The following is a 17,687-nucleotide window of genomic DNA, read 5'->3' on the forward strand; positions in this document are numbered from 1 at the left end:
GCTGTGCTAGAGCGGAATATTCAATCAACAATAAAACGCTCATTTAAAAAATAAGTAAAGAAACTGTAAAAGTATGTACGGATGTTGAATTACCCTGCAGTAGTAAGGAGGTCAGCTTACAATAGTGTTTTGTGTAGTCTCTGAATTGAGTTACGATTCACTTGGTATGTAGTCGCAATGGTCTGTGTAACATCGATACACGTGATGGGAAAAGTTGATGGTAGTTCCGCAATATCCATAAGCAGCTAACCTGGCACTGGTGGGAGTCGTCGAGGGAAAATTTCTGGGCTGAACAACATAATTATGATGACGTAAGATAGTGCAAAGAACTACCCCATTGTAGACATGTTGAGGTGAAATAATACGAAGAGACCAAGGGCAATATCAAAGTAATAATGAGACTAATGAATTCGGAATATATTGATCTCCTTTACTGACGATGAAAACTACTTTAGGTAAACTGTGTTTTAGTCCAGTAGTAGTGATTCAATACTGTAAATGGGATTTTTGTGACAGATGTATCTGTTAGTAACATTATCTCTGAACTGGGTATTATTCAAAATTCTTGTGGAATTGACCCCATTGTACACAACTACACTAATCTACGCGTCTGTCTTACAAAAATATTTCATCACAAAATCGCTAACATTCTGCAGATTGAAAAGGACAGAAATGCACAAAATCCATATCATTACGTTGCTATTTAATGCTGCATTTATTAATTTGCTGGTCGATGTGGGCGAGCGCTTCTAGGCGTTACAGTCTGAAACCGCTCGACCGCTACGGTCGCAGGATCGAGTCCTGCGTCGGGCATGGATGTGTGTGATGTCCTTAGGTTAATTAGATTTAAGTAGTTCTAAGTTCTAGGGGACTGATGACCTCAGAATTTAAGTCCCATAGTGCTCAGAGCCATTTGAGCCACTTTTTTTTATTCATTTGATAATGAAATCCCAGGAACAGACTCAGAAACTGAATTTTCTAAATCGTATTCTCTATTTTGTACACTGCGTGCAAAAAAAGTGAAGCACATGGAGGACATGGTCGGTTGTCAATTTAACTTCGTACACATACACAACTTCAGTGGTTATGTAAATGATAAGTGTTGCAGTTCTCAGTGATAGGGAAACGGCCATCAGAGTGCATTACGTTTCTTCGTGTTTATTGCTGTCCACCAGGCCTGATAGGGTGTATAAGGGCGTGGACGGCGTCAGATGTCGAATTATCACTGTGAGGACATGAAGATACTGTGTACTCGTATGAGAGAACGTTATTAGCACGAGTCAAAGTGGCCACTTGTGAGTCTCCATTTGGCCGCCTGGTCGAGTAGTGCAGTGTCCAGCTTTGTGGGGCACTCGGATAAGACAATGGACGACGCTGCTCTGCATGGGAATGTGGTGGCGGGCATACTCGTCGTCAAAGTTTCTGTCCATCACGTCTAACCCTGAAAAGGAGGAATGCCGTATTGTGTAGCAAGCACACCAAAGTCCCTTCAAATCTGCAGATACAATCTAAGAACAAGTAATGGACGAACCCCAGTATTCCTCGTTAACCTGTACATTTAGTTGGCGACTAGCAGCAGCTGGATTAGGAAATTATCACCCGATGCGGGGCTGCCGTTAATACCACCACAGAAATGGCTTCCTCTGGAAAGGTGTCGTGACCGGGAAGCATTGATATATTATGAATGCTGACACATTGTGTTTTGTGGTGAGACACAGTTCTGCACCAATCCAGAAGATCATCGTAGGCGAATTTGACTGCCACCTGAGGGGCAGTATCTTTCGTGCAATGTTTTGGAGATCTACAGCAGAGTTACTCTTGGCGTCTTGGTGTTGGGAGCCACGAGGTATGACTCCAGCTCACGGCTGTTAGTGATTGAGACAACTCCACCGTCACAACAGTACGTTACTTACATTCAGAGTACTCGTGTGTTATCTCTCACTCGACAGTATAATGATACAAGTTTTCAATAGGGTAACGCTTTTTCACACATAACGCATGTCTCCATGCACTGTGTGCATGATGTTGGTGTATTATCGTGGCCAGCATGAGCCTGAGATGTATACTCGATAGAGTATGTGCAGCGTCATCTTGGACGTCAACCCCGTCCCAGTACCAGTATCAAATATATCAACGAACAGTCGACGTTGTGGGCAAAAAAGACGCATGAGTGAATAGAAAGGCTTTATGACACCATTCTCAACTAAGTCACTGCGTGCATGCATAGGACATGCATCGTCATATTGGTAACTGTGCCCATACTGCAAACTTCTTTGCAAAAGGGACTCAGATTTTTAATCATCATGTACAACCACAATAGTGAAATTTCATTTAGTTTACTCCTTCCTTCTGTCAGCTTCTGTTTTGTTTCAGGAAGTGTAGTTGAAATTTCTGTATCGAAGGAGAGACACACACCAATCACTCGCAATGTCATTATGTTTAATTACTCCTGCATACCTATATTTTGTGAATTAACGAGCATTGTGCTCTCAATTAAATAGATGGCTGAAAGATTAAGGCTACAGGAATTGTGAAATTAATCCTGTCGTCCAGGGCCTCGTGCGACAAGGGGCGCAGATTTACCACAAGGTGTTGAAATTCACAGGCGTCTATTGTCTTTTGAGGCTTAAGTGCTGTCGTGCGTGAGTGAGACAGACGAGAACCTACGTCATAGGGAAACCCAGTGGAAGGCTTTTGTGCCGAGGGGACGCAGCAGTGTTAAATTAGGCGGAGCTACGGTCGGCCATAAAGGGAAACATATATGAAAACTATTTAGTTCTGTAGAAATGCAGGGAATCAAGCCACAGTAATTTTAATCTCCCATCCCCCAGAAATTTTCACAGTGATCCCAATAAAACTTGCATATTCATCATATCTGTAATAGTTTAGAATTTACTCTTTAAGTGAAATTAACACGTTTTGCAACAAAGACCTGGATCCTACAATCTGATCGCTTTAGTCGATCTTAAAGATCGACATTTCATACAGAAGCGGATCATTAAAATGACCAACGTTGTAAATATCAACTCTGCAACTTTATTTGTTTGAAAGATATAGCAAGTTTAAATTATCAGTATTTTCAGTTAAGCATCAGATCATCATTTACCCCACACAAAACACATCGAACGATGACGGCATGACACCTTATGGGATCTTAGGTAATGGAACGTTTGTCGTAAAGTTTAGGGCATAATAGTTACTTTTGTTCGTTACTTATTTATCAGAAGGCATATTGGTACAAGGCTACTAGCCGTGACATTCAAAGTTAAAAGGAAATTGTATTGGTTTTATGTAGAAGAATTTAACGTTTATTATGTAATGGATATTATTGTTACTTTATTTAGAACGTGAAAATGGTCAAGTTTTGATTCTTTAAATACGTTAAAATGTACAGTAGCCAATCAGATGGACGGCTTCGGGAAACGAAAATGCGCTGGTCAGTTGAGTGAAGATGTTCGGCGGGCGGGAAACGCGGCAAGGGACGGGCAGAGGGACAGTGCTGGAGGAGACTTGTAATTCGAAATGAGATTGTGAATCATCTAACTGTGTCAAATGGATATACGCTCGAGTGTAACAGTAACTCTAAATACGACCACTTTCGCCATCAGTGTTCTTTCTGAATAAACATTATTCTAACCAAATCGCAACTGTGTGGCCTACATCATGTATGGGTCGTTAATTTAGTTCCCGATATTATTATTACTGTTTGTATATATTATATCAACTTCATATTTCCCAAACTTGCCACCAGCCAGACAATTTTACCAAAGGGTCACAAGTGTCTGATTTAGGGCGAGTAATGCGACACGTGCGGTTCAACCCCTAGACGAGTTTGAGACAGGACATTTCGACGAACCGCATTTCAGCCCGTACATCTTTCGGATGCTACCTCGCAATTTCGACTATAAATAGTCATCATCAGTGCATTTCAGTTACAATCCAACAAACTCGCGTCGCCAAACGAACTAACTAGCGTATAGGCAGAAGCAATTTCCTTCTGCTTACACACTAGGTCGTATGGTGACATGTACTGTCGAGAGTTTGTTCGGTTGTAACTGAAATGCACTGAAGATGGCTATTTATAGCCCAAATACAGATCTGTGAGAGTAATAGAAAGTAATGGGATTGGGGCTAATTGCTCTATGTCTCTCCTTTATATTCTAAGGTCGCTGTGCTCAACAGTACGGTCTACCTCACGGAATCAAAGTTGGTTAGTGTCTAATCGATCAAAAGGTTGGTTATCTACAGAAGCGCTTTCATAGGTACCGTGTGGAACCAGTATCTCACAGAGAGGATGCGATCACCGAACACTCTCCAACTCGTTGCTCGGACATAGTGTAAGAAGACCGAGCAAGGTGGCACAGTGGTTAGCACAATGGGCTCGTATTCGGGAGGACACGGTTCAAATTCGCGTCTGGCCGTCCACATGGAGGTTTTCCGTGATTTCCGTAAATCGCTCGAGGCAAATGCCGGGATGATTCATTCGAAAGTTCACGGACGATTCCGTACCAATGCTTGACACACCCCGAGCTTGTATTCCGTCTCTCGATGTCGAGAGGACGTTAAACCTAATTTTCCTTCTTTCCTTAGTGTAAGAAGGAATGCCGGTTTTAGCCGGTTGACAAGACAATTTAGAAGTGACCTTGAAAACAAAATCCTAAGGCTGTTTGGGAATTTGACTGGATTTGAGCTCATTTTGCTGTCTGAACTATATACTGACTAATCACTACGAAGTGAAGCATGGGCATCGACTGGACATTTAAATTAGTTGTCAACGTCAGAACGGCACCTGACTGTCACGATCTGTGCGCGACTGAAAGGCTTATCCTGAAATGCTCCTTTATTTACTGCTCAAACATGTCTACAGAAATATAGGCTGTGCACTCAGCGAAAACTCAACGTTGCAGTTGTGGAAAATCATCCATAACATCTTAAGCATTAGCAATGATTCAAAAACAGGGTGTTATGGGCAATTAGTTCTACACTACGAACGAGCAATCTCTATCAGCCAAAGCTTAATTTCTGCTTAACGGCAACATCTTCTCTCTGTGATTTTACAATCATGGGAAAGACCTACGATTACTTCATCTAGGACAGTGTACCAGCACACACCGCCAATCACTCTAAGGACAAATTAATTGAGCAGACGACGAGGTGGTGTGATAAGGATGAATCAGAAAAGTATAAACGTTCTACTAAAATAACTGCGTTGTGAGTGTAAAAGCCTTATGTCAGTTCCAATGTAATTCTAAGGCACTAGGCTATGATAGGAAAAAGTGCAACATTTTACCATGCGTTAAGCTGGGCGCAATGGCCAGGCTGCGGTTGGAGCACAAGGCAGCCCCTTTGTTTCACAAAGGAAGCTCATAGCGTAACAGGACCTCAGCTTGGTTCTGCGCTCGAACGGTCCAAGGGCGCAGATTCTGTACGAATGAGCATGCACTGTTATCGAAGTCTAAATTACCGCCAAAGAACTATGCTGGACAATGTCGAGAACCACAGTAACTTGTACAAAAACGAAGTGACGAACTCACTTCGGGGAGAACCGATCACGGAAGATTTTGGTTATTTGTGGGTCAAGGCCGTTGCGACGTTTTATTTAGTGCCTGGAGCGAGAGTGACAGTTATGATGGTTTAAAGGCGTATTTATATATGAGCCGGTACGGCTCGCTGTTTAAATTTTCTCAGTACTCGCTGTGATTTAAAGATCGAAATCGGATAGGAGTCTCTGGTCGCGCATATCTTTGGCGAATTGGCTTCCCGCACGCCGGGAGGCAACAGAACGAAGAAGAAGGGGGTTTCTGTGAGTTGGCTCTGGACTGTGCGTGAGGAGCGACGTCGGTGTCGGAGGGCGAGGCCGCTTGGTCGGTGGGCCCCTCGAAAGCATTAGGTTGGCCACGGATCGCTGTGGGCTCCTAGACCCTAGTGTTGAGGGAAGGTGTTGTATCTATGGTGGTCATCAGGTGGTCATTCAGGGGTTGAGAAGTGATTTCTTGGTTCTGCCCTTGGATTACGACAAAGTATTACAGCAAGTTTGGTGTATGAGGTGAACATAAGAATTCTGAAATGGTGCACGTGGGTGGCGCGTATCTCAGACTTGTGAATGGTGTAAGCTTTCCATCGGTCTGCAGTCTCCACTTGGAGTGCTGCCTGGGAGAAGCATTGTCATCTATTTAGCTACTTTAAAGTAAATGACGGTTTGGGATCGAAGGTGGATCCAAGTGAGGGTCCCAATCATTGCTTGTCTTATTAAGAAACCTAAGTCGGCCCCCAGCGTGTTAAACTCTGTTATCTACAGTTATAACGAGTAATTTGACACGCTGGTGGTGTCCAGGAGTGAACGTTGGAAGTTGTTGTTGTGGTATTCAGTCCTGAGACTGGTTTGATGCAGCTCTCCATGCTACTGTATCCTGTGCAAGCTTCTTCATCTCCCAGTACCTACTGCAACCTACATCCTTCTGAATCTGCTTAGTGTATTCATCTCTTGGTCTCCCTCAACGATTTTTACCCTCCACGCTGCCCTCCAATACTAAATTGGTGATCCCTTGATGTCTCAGAACATGTCCTACCAACCGATCTCTTCTTCTGGTAAAGTTGTGCCACAAACTTCTCTTCTCCCCAATCCTATTCAATACTTCCTCATTAGTTATGTGATCTACCCACCTAATCTTCAGCATTCTTCTGTAGCACGACATTTCGAAAGTTTCTATTCTCTTCTTGTACAAACTATTTTATCGTCCATGTTTCACTTCCATACATGGCTACACTCCATACAAATACTTTCAGAAATGACATCCTGACACTTAAATCTATATTCGATGTTAACAAATTTCTCTTCTTCAGAAACGGTTTCCTTGCCATTGCCAGTCTACATTTTATATCCTCTCTGCTTTGATCATCATCAGTTATTTTGCTCCCCAAATAGCAAAATTCGTTTACTACTTTAAGTGTCTCATTTCCTAATCTAATTCCCTCCGCATTACGTTGGAAGTAATCTTAGGTGTTTGATTGACTGTGGAGCCTTTCAGTCGAACGCTTATGAATCGTGTTAATTGCAGTTCACTTCTTATGATATTTTACTGTTCTAATTGTCGTGGAGAAATTGCCTACAGTATTTTCATAATTTAGTTTGGAACGTCATTCTCTGGTTTGGTCTGGCCCTCCCAAGAGTTTAAAGCCACAAATATTCTCTTACAGCCTTTGCTGAGGTTGCGTTGCAACAGTTGTTGATTTCTCTCTTGTCTACCCCACAGGAGTCGGGTAGATGCGGTAGTACCGATTCTACTTCCACGTCCGTTTGAAGATTTGCGAGCCGCATCAATATCGATGTATAATCCCAGTACGCAATTTGTGTAAGTTGTTGTAAGTTGGTTGCGCCCAGTTATAGTTTTGTATCTCTTGGAAAATCTTTCCCCTGTCGCAAATGGTCCTGAAGGGCAGCACGGTGCACAACAGCGCATGACCGCAACGAAATCAAAATTTATGTATTCTATATTAACATTTTAACGGATATAACCACTGCACTTAAGAGTGGATTTAAGCGTTTTTTTATTTATTTTACAACGAAAATATTTACATATCTGTTTAATTATTACATCTATGCTTAACTGTCATAATTCGTTGGGTGTCGTATGCATCACAAGTGGGGAGGTTTATGGTGTAATGTGTTTAAAACGAAGGAAAATATTTTGTGATACGGTGTACATCGTAGAGGCTACGGGGTTTGAGTGTACGTTTACAGTAATCAGATTTCATTGCATATAATTTGTTGTTTTACTTAACATTTTGTGATCACTATTTTGTTGCATTTAGAGATTGCAGGTGATATTTAGAAACATTTTGGTGTTGCATGTGAAGTTAGAATTTTTATTTAATCTTGAATTATGCAATTAGAATTTTTTCCTTTGCTTAAAAAGAGATTTTGAGTTTTCAGAGTTATAAAGTGATTCTGAGAGCTGTTCTTTGATCTGTTATTATTGAAGAGTGTTGGTTAAATAATGCTTCAGGAATTTTGAATAAGAAACTATACTGAGGATCTTGCTGTTCATGATAACGAATGTTCACTTACTATTTTAAAATCAAGTTATATAATTTGTGTAATTTTAAAAGTAACTAAAAACTTTTACTACAGAAACGGTGCCCGTCCGTACTCCCCACAACTTCCACGTATTCAAGGTATTGGGCTTCGGGCGTTGTCTGATTTTTTCCCGGTATCTATCGCAGATAACACCTGCGGGACCATGTCAATATACACGGTACAGCAGAATTCAAGTACCACTAAACGGAACCACGTTATAGTCTGCCGTTTTGACTCCCTGCGAAGTCACCCTGGGGTAAACCAGCGACGTGTCGATACATGCGAAAAACACAGCCAGGTCTCGTAAGTTCATGTGAGGTGTAGGGTAACCGATAAAAGCATTTGAGACACTCCTCTGCTTAGGACGACACGAAAAGGTGTGAGAGATCGCCTAAGGGGCATAAATAACGCCACTTCTTTCCTTACGGCGTTGATTTCCACACATCTCGCCTCAGAAACGATAATTCGCAGTGGCATGAGCCACAGCACCACGTTCTTAACAACCTCTGACATCACTGACAGCCACGGACGTTTCAACCACTATAGGTCAGGGAACAAAAGTGTTGAAAATGTATAAGCAACCTGTGCTGCTTCGAATCACGTTCAAATATCGTCGAGTCGTTATGAATGGTCCTTAGTGGTTCCAAGTTACACACGAGAGCAAAATCTGCAATCGAATAAAGTGCGATCACGTTCATTTTGGATCAACAACCACAGTATTCTTCTATTAGGGTTGAAACGAATGGAATGTAAGCGGTGTCAGGGATTGCTCACCCGTCTGGAACAGTTGTGTTCGACAGCCAAATATGTTGAAATCAACGTCACAAGGAAAGGTATGGTTCATTAACGCCCATTACGACACTTCTGAGGCGTTTCCTTATCGACTCTGAGCGGCGTTGAGTCAAACATTTTCCTCCGCCGCTCACAAGGAAACAAATTGTTTTCAACCCTGGGCATCTGATTGTGACATACATCGCCAAGGCGTCAAAAAATGTTCAAATGTGTGTGAAATCTTATGGGACTTAACTGCTAAGGTCATCAGTTTCTACGCTTACACACTACTTAACCTAAACTATCCTAAGGACAACCACACACACCCATGCCCGAGGGAGGACTCGAACCTCCGCCGGGACCAGCCGCACATCCATGACTGCAGCGCCCCAGACCGCCCGGCTAATCCCGCGCGGCAGAGGCGTCAAAAGAAAGAGTAAACTGTGGGTAAGAGGACCTGAGACGACTTTCCCATTGTGTGGCATGTCCGTTGTGGTTTTGTGGATAATGGTGGCCGAGGTTGGCGCCAATGCGACGTAATTAACCCACCTTTCACTTTACGTGAACTTCTGAACTCCATCCGCCTTTTCTTATGCGTCCTCGTCTTACTGTTTGAATGTCGTCGAGCCCGATGGTGACGTCGCAGCGCGTCACGTTTCTGCACCTTTACTGAAGAAGTTTGTACGCACCTTTGAGCCAAATTTCTCCGTCGCAACCGAAGACAACTACAGTGTTCCGAAAGACTGATCCTTTAATTCTGCTGCACAGTGTATCTACATCATCAGTTCATGCGAAAAGTTTTTATATTGCTAATAGTTTCGGTCCATTCCCAACATTATGTATCTTTTGATATTATCTGATGGTCAGTCTTTAATACTGTTTCTGTGGAGCACCACAATCGCAAATATTTATCCATTACAACATCAGTAATACATCTTATAGACTGGTTGAGTAAAATTTGAATAATCTAGAGGAAGCTTAACGGTTTAAGGAAGTGCATGTTTTTACTTCCGTGATTACAAAATCTATCTACATTTGCATTGAAATTGGTATTATACCTCCTCTTACCAGTATGACATTCTGGCCTGTATGTATGTCCAGATTCCGTTGCGAATGGTGTCATAAACTTCCTGTGAAAATTTGTCTCTCAATTATCGTAATTGGTTTCTCATACGCTGGATACTGGCGCTAGGATGGAGTTGACATCGTAGCTGGTCCCACATGTGTTCTTACGGGGACAGGTCTGGGGATATTGCTGGCAATGGGATTATGTCGACATCATGCTGACAGTTCATACAAGCACATCGCATGTGTAAACGAGCATTCTCCTGTTGAAGAATGACACCACGATTCTGTGGCATGAGAGACAACACATGAAACGCAAAAAAGTAGTTCAAATAGCTCTGAGCACTATGGGACTTAACTTCTAAGGTTATCAGTCACCTAGAACTTAGAACTACTTAAACCTTACTATCCTAAGGACATCACACACATCCATGCCCGAGGCAGGATTCGAACCTGCGACCGTAGCGGTCCCGCGGTTCCAGACTGTAGCGCCTAGAACCGCACGGCCACCCCGGCCGGCCATGAAACGCAGCATGTGAATGATACACAGTTGAAAGTTCCTTGAGTCGGTACCAGCATTGTCATGAAGATGTACCCCATGACTCCTAAAACCGCGGATCCACGAGTAAATAGCTGTGGCTCCAGCACATTGGAAGAATGCACCCTCCCACCAAGGTCGCCCCCAAATTTCCTATGATTGTCAGCCGGGGTTGCGCAGATCAATGGTTCATCGCAGAACACAGTGTGATGTCGTTCGTTACCATTCCATGCTATCTTGTCATAGAACCATTCCAAACGCAGCCGTTTGTGCTGTGGTGTTAAAGGTAGGGTTTGCATGAGTCGTTAATTCAATAGTACACCTGCTGCTATTCTCCACCAAAGGTGTGACATGACACTGAACGTTGCAGAGAGTCCGTTGCTTAATATCGGATGGCAGGTGCAGATGTGAAAGGGTGGACAATACCGCGATTCACACTTTTGATCCTCAGACCATGTACCTTGAAAACGAGTAGGCGTACTCTCTTTCCCACGTAGGTCACTCTCACGATTTCCCCCAAAAATCCTGATGTTGCACGGTTCTAATAACCGATCAAATGGCTGTTCTGTCACGACTATCGACATCCTAATTATTTAGATAGCCAACTATTGTGAGAACGTGTACAGAGCTACACTGAGTATCATGTATGTCTTCTGGGTGATTCAAACTTTTTTGTCAAGCAATGTTCTTAGAGTAACTGGGCTCTATAGTCAAGTGTGATCTATGTTAGGGTGATGCACTACAAACCTTATGTCGGAGAAAGTAAATCCACATTCATGCCCTTATTAGATCAATCGCCTCCTGATTGCTAATCATATCATTCTTTCTACACAGTGTGGTTCTTTCTTAGAATTTGGAGGGGGAGGGGTTACGGTGATTGTTTCCAGTTATGCAATTATGGCTCAATCCGTTGAAATACAGAAGATGCTAAAATGAAGTGACAGATCTATGAAGTAAAACATGAGCCTGGGCACGTGTATAAACTAGGAATCGACGTAAAGTTTTCGTAACCGCGTGCATTTTCGGTATCACATGGGGTTTTGATATGAGTAACTGCCACATGTTACTGACACATATGACTGTCGAAACCATTATTTCAAACTCTATCTAAGGCCGCTCTTCCAGACAAGATTCCCATCCGTTAAATGGCTGATTGACTAATGGCTTTAATTAAGACAGATGGCTTAACACCAACAGTCCTCAATTAAGGGTGCCCTTTTGGCCCCAGTGATCTGCCCACGGGGAAAGTAAACATGGCCGCAGCTGCAGCGAACGTCAAACAGCTCACTGTGTCTCCAGTAGGCCATGTCTCCAAAAGTCTACTGTGCATGCCCATATACCGCCACTTGGCGCCACATCCCTACACCCTTCACTGGTTACCCAACAACCAGGCAAAGACACTTCCGCAGAGACGCTGCTATCCCCATCACACGCACGCGACTCAGATATGGCTCATGTATGACTCAAAAACCTTCATCCACCGATTGTCCTTTCAGCTTGCCAAAAAGATGAAAATCACATGGTGCAAGATGTGAAATTCTAGATTAGCTGGAGTCACCCCAATTTAGACTCGGTCAAATTGTTGGCATCATGGCACAACCAATGGGGTTGAACTGCAGTAGTTCCATATGTGTGGTCATCAGTCCAAGACCGGTTTGATGCAACGTAGCTGTCTCTAACGGAATTACTAAGTCATAGGAAAAACCACATTTTTAAAATGTATCCTCCATGAACATTAATTCCTTCTCCAAAATTTTCTTTGGTTTCCTATACCGCTTCCTTAATTTACCGGTTGATTAATATAGGGGATACGCTGCAATCCTATCTCATTCCTTTCTCAACCACTGGCACCCGTTTATGCCCTTCGACTCTTACCACTGTCTTCTGGTTTCTGGCCAAGTTGTATACAAACTTTCGCTACCTGTATTGGACTTCTGCTACATTCAGAATTTCAAATTGGGTATTCCAGCCGATATCTTCAAAAGCTTTCTTCGGATCTACAAAAGCAAATGAACGTAGTTTACCTCTCCTTAACCTACCTTCTAAGAGAAGTCGTAGGGTCAGGATCAGCCCTGCATGTTTCTATTGTTCTCAAGAATCCAAAACGATATTCTCCGAGCTCGTTTTCTCCCAATTTTTACATAACTCGAGTCAGTATTTGTCATGAGCGAGTTCATAAACTGATGGTTCGATAATTTTCACATCTATCAGCACCTGCGTACTTTCGAAATGGAATTTTTACATTTTTGGTTATGTATGTGTGATTTCGTCTCTTATACATATTACATACACGGTGGAAAGATTGTTATGGCTGGCTCTCTCAAGGCTATCAACAGTTCTAAAGGAATGTTGTCTACTCCTGGGGCCGTGTTTCAACTTAGGCATCCCAGCGCTCTGTTACATTTTTGTCGGAACTTCAAATCTCCCGTTTCATCTTCATCTGTGAGCTCTTCTCTTTCTATGCTATTGGCCAAAATACTGCCAGAATTTCACGGCCCGTCCGTGTGATATGTCGACGCTTTCCCCACGTGAATCTTAGTGAACCGTGTACTTTGGAGCACGTTTCCGGTTGCCGCACCATTTCACTCGCACACTGCTATTCACATGCTATCTATAGTATAGAAGAAGTGTATCTGCAGGACAACCAGAAATGCACTCTCGTCTGACATCGCTCCAGACTTCTTGCACAGCCGTATTTGCATGGAATGACGAAGGTATCTCACTTTCTGCAATCCCTACGTAGATGATCTCAATCTCGGGAGAACAACTGTCGAGTTACGTGAACGAAAATTACCGGTGAATGTTAAGGAACAACAAAACTAGCGGGAACGAGATCCGTTTGCTAAACACCTGCCCCTCATTACTGAGGTCCAAATGACGCAACAGAGAGACGGATAACGCAATGGTAGGTGAATGTCGTGTGTGGTCCTGTAACACTCACAGAGTTTAGATGGCAAATAAAAAATTGTGAGACTAGTACAAGTTGTTTCGCTACAGCATAGACTGACATAAGTGTGTTAAACACTCAAAAATTTTCTAATCAAGTAAGATGGTGGATGATCGGCTACTGACTTTACTGAGGTAAAAGCTACACTCAGTTTTAGAATTTTAATGGCAAAAAGCACTGTTAAAACACACAGAGAAAAATTATATAACATTATGAAGAAGGAAAAATGAGGAAATAGGATGTCTGTAACCATCTAGACACGTAACGAATTAAAAAATCTGTAGAGGAGCAGTGTTTGCGATGATCAATTACTTACGAAAGCTACAATCAAAATTCGACGAAACAGTGACCTGTGTCTCTTTCGGTAATTCATGCAACGGATGATACTGGGGCTAAGAAACTTGTACAAAGTCCGATAACATGCCTGCTCAGATGCAATTTAAAAATTTTTAGTAATTACAAGCTCGAAGCCCAATCTAAATTTACATTCTTTCATGAAGGAGAGGTACCCTGGAGGAAATCTGTAGTAATGATTTTGAAACTTTTTTCTTTCCTACTACAAGAAGCACTGCACTGCCCAACTAATGTACTCGAAAAACTTGAACGTCCGCCAAGTGTGTATGTGCTGCTGACAAAGACTTTGTAATACCTATTCTGTACACATAATTATGTACATTCCTGTGACACCTTAGTTTAGCTAGGCCTACACAATGTTCAACTAACTTATGAGAACCCAGCCGGGTACTCTAGTTTTATAGCTCTGAACGTGTAATACCAAGACATATTAAATATCGTGCTAGAAGAGATCTACAGGTAAACAAAATTGCATTACTATTACTACTACTACTACTACATTCCCTACAAAACGTATTCTTGGTGATGGAATTTAATAAATCAGGGCATACCATTAGTTGCAAAGTTGCCACAAACATTTGCCGTTCTCATACGAGGCTCATTTTATACTGTTAACCTATAAATTTGCCTCGCTCTTCTCTCCAATCATTCCATGGCAATGGCTGGTCACAGACAACCTAGCCTTTCTTCTAGTACTGGAGCAGTAGCTTCGCATTATCCTACCTTTTCAACTGGTGTGTTCAACTTCAGAGCGTAGCAGGAGTCCCTACATTTTTTTGTTATCTACAGTTCTGAAAGCCCTAACCATTAACCAATTGTATTACGAATAAATTCCTACATCTAATACACAAAAGAGCGTAGACCTCGTAATAATTTCCAGCGAAAGCACACATATAGAAAAATAAACAATATTAAGAAACCATAAGATACACGTTCAAACAACTTACGATAATTCAGCCTTGTGACATCGTCGACAACCGCCGGCGTTTCGAAAGGAAACCACTCCACCATTTTCAAAGTAAAACTGCAGCAAGTGAATCCAATACCTCAGTTTTTATGGCATGCCCGTCAAGCTAAAACACAAACACACACACATATATATATATATATATATATATAGTGTTTATATATATATAATATATATAACACTATCTTACCATAAACAAATTGTGATTGACATCAGATGTTGTCAATTATGATATTAAAAATCAATGTGTGTCCCTCTGTTTTTGACTAGTGAGAGAGCAATAGTCCATGCAAAATTTTAAGAATAACGATGATCCTTATTTTTAACGTTACTTTCTAATTTAATTTCTACAGCTTCCTTAACAGTATTATCATGATAGCTCGAAGAGCATGCCAGAATCTCTGGGTTATTTTCCATAGAATAATCAGTGCCAAGACAATGTTCTGCCATGGCGGGTTTTCTCGGCTGTTGTAAACGCGTGTGCCTCACGTACTACGCAAACCGAGATCATCCTTTAGAAAATCTAAAAGGACTATTCGAGATGCTCCCTACGTAAATCAAAAATGACTTTGGTGTCATTTCGTATTTTCATCCCTCACCCGGTACACAGTTTGTTGACAGCGCAACGCAAGTCCATTCCGTCTTTCCCTACAACAATTCTGACGACAGATGACTTCGAAACGGCTTAACTCCGCTGGCAATCTCTCAGGATCGGATAAGGTATAGGCCTTGTTAACCAAGGTACCAAGTGCCCTTTCTCTTTGATCCGGGTGGTAAAACTGTCAGCCGGCTTACACAAGTCAGCATGAGTAGCCTTCCTATCAAGAGCATGTCTCAGAGTACCATCTACCTCCCTCCTGACCAACGCATCAATGAAGGGGAGACAGCCATCCTTTTCGTGAAAGGAATATTCGTGTTATCGTGAGAATTGAACTGATGTAATCATGATCTAATTGTCATGAGACTAAAAAATATTTTAATACATATTTAAAAAGACGCAGGTTCCAGAGCCACCGTGTCTATGGCACGTTCCAGGAAACTCTTCCCGAAACGAATTGGCAGTAGCAGGTGATAACGTGCTTCCCATTGCAACTACATATGTTTGCTCGGAGTACTGGTCATTGAACAAAAAATAAGTCGAAGTCAACACTCGTCGAAATAGGCTCGTTAATTCAGCATCAAACGTAACCTCAACCAACCGTAACGAATCAGACAGAGGAACGCGAGTGAAGAGAGAGACCACATAAAATTGACTAGATTATTAGAGTCATTGAAATGTATTCTCTCTAAGGGACATAAGAAATTGCTGCCACAGACGTACTACAGGTTTTAACAGGGTAGCAATGTACTTTGCTAACCAATATGTCGAATACGACGAAGAGAAACCACTTCCTTTAGGACCTTTGGGTGGCCGGATAACCTAGGTACAACAGGACGGTAACCACTGCATCTTATAAACCTAACCCTGCTTGTCAAAAATAATTGTAGCATTGCTTTTGCCAGCAGTTAAAATAAAATTATCCCGATGAACTCCAGGAAAATGTAAAGCAGCCCTCTCAGACGCTGTGATATTACTCATGGACGGAGGTGGACCAGTCAATATACGACCAGCCTCTCTCCTAGCCTTCTCTCCAACATCAGGAGGTAGTTTAAAAACAGCTTGTTTTACAGCACTAATGAAATTAACTGCTGGAAAAAGCTTGGCAGTCAGTGCAAAATTCGAACACTCCACGAATAGGGCTGAGTCGTCAAATTTTTTTCGTGAGATTTATCACAGAAAGTAGATAAATAGTATTAGACTCCGGGACACGGACACGTTAAAACTTCGCCAGATGCCAGACAATTAAAGAAAAAAATTTTCACTCAGGCAGCGACCATGACCCATCGACCAGCCAATCTCCAGAAAAGGTCGAAATTTCTTTTGATCCCATCCTTAAATGAAACCAAAACATTTCCTTTGAAAACAAAATCCTACTGTGGACGACTGTAATTTATCGTTTCATGAATAAAAGGTAAGCTAGCACGTTGATTGATGCGACTGGGGGCAGGAGAATTAATATGGTGCACATTTTAGGCAATCGTAGAAACAGAATTTTGAATTCAGTCCACCCGAATATTTATATCACAATGGAGGTGGAAAAGTATGGCTATCTTCCCATCCTTGATGCGTTGGTCAGGAGGAAGGTGGATGCTACTTTGGGACATGCTGTTTGTAGGAAGCCTATTCACACTGACATGTTTCTATCACAATCCGGCTCAGAGTGAAGAGGGACTTCGTACCGTGGATCTGTAAGTTTATCAGTGGAATTAGCCCATCGAAGTCACCTTTCGTCAGAATGGTTATAGTGAATGATAGACTTGCTATGCGCTGTCTACCAACTGTGCACTGGATGTACGATGATAATACGAAGATAGCCATTGTGCGTTATACAGGAAGCATCTCGAACAGGGTTCTTTTAGTGTCACTCAAGGATGATCTTGCTTTGCATATGGCGGGTGTCTACCGTATTCCTTGCAGTAGTCATGTGAGCTATATGTCGGACTATCAGGATTGTGAAGGACCGGTGTACTGAGCATAAGCGGCACGTACGTTTACAACAGCCAAATTCTCCATTCCAAATCATTGTTTTGGCACCGGTCGGCCTATGGAATATAACTCAGAGTTTGTAGCACGCGCTCCTAGCTCTTACGGCAGCTTTAGTGAGGAAACTGTTCAAATGAAATTAACAAGTAACCTTAAAAATAGAGATGGTGGTTTTTGTCGAAATTCTGCATGGAATCCAACTCTCTTACACGTTGATTATTAATTTCACTATTCCCAAATGTGAACTCTTATTGCAGATTGTGATGAAGTCTACGTTCTTCGCCGTGTTAGATGTAGGAATTTACTATGCAATACAACCCGTTAACGATTAGGGCTTTTACAACTGTAAATAATAGGGAAAGCTGTAGGGAAGTCCCTCTATGC

The sequence above is a fragment of the Schistocerca nitens genome, chromosome 4, assembly GCF_023898315.1.
Source record: "Schistocerca nitens isolate TAMUIC-IGC-003100 chromosome 4, iqSchNite1.1, whole genome shotgun sequence".
Classification (NCBI taxonomy): domain Eukaryota; kingdom Metazoa; phylum Arthropoda; class Insecta; order Orthoptera; family Acrididae; genus Schistocerca; species Schistocerca nitens.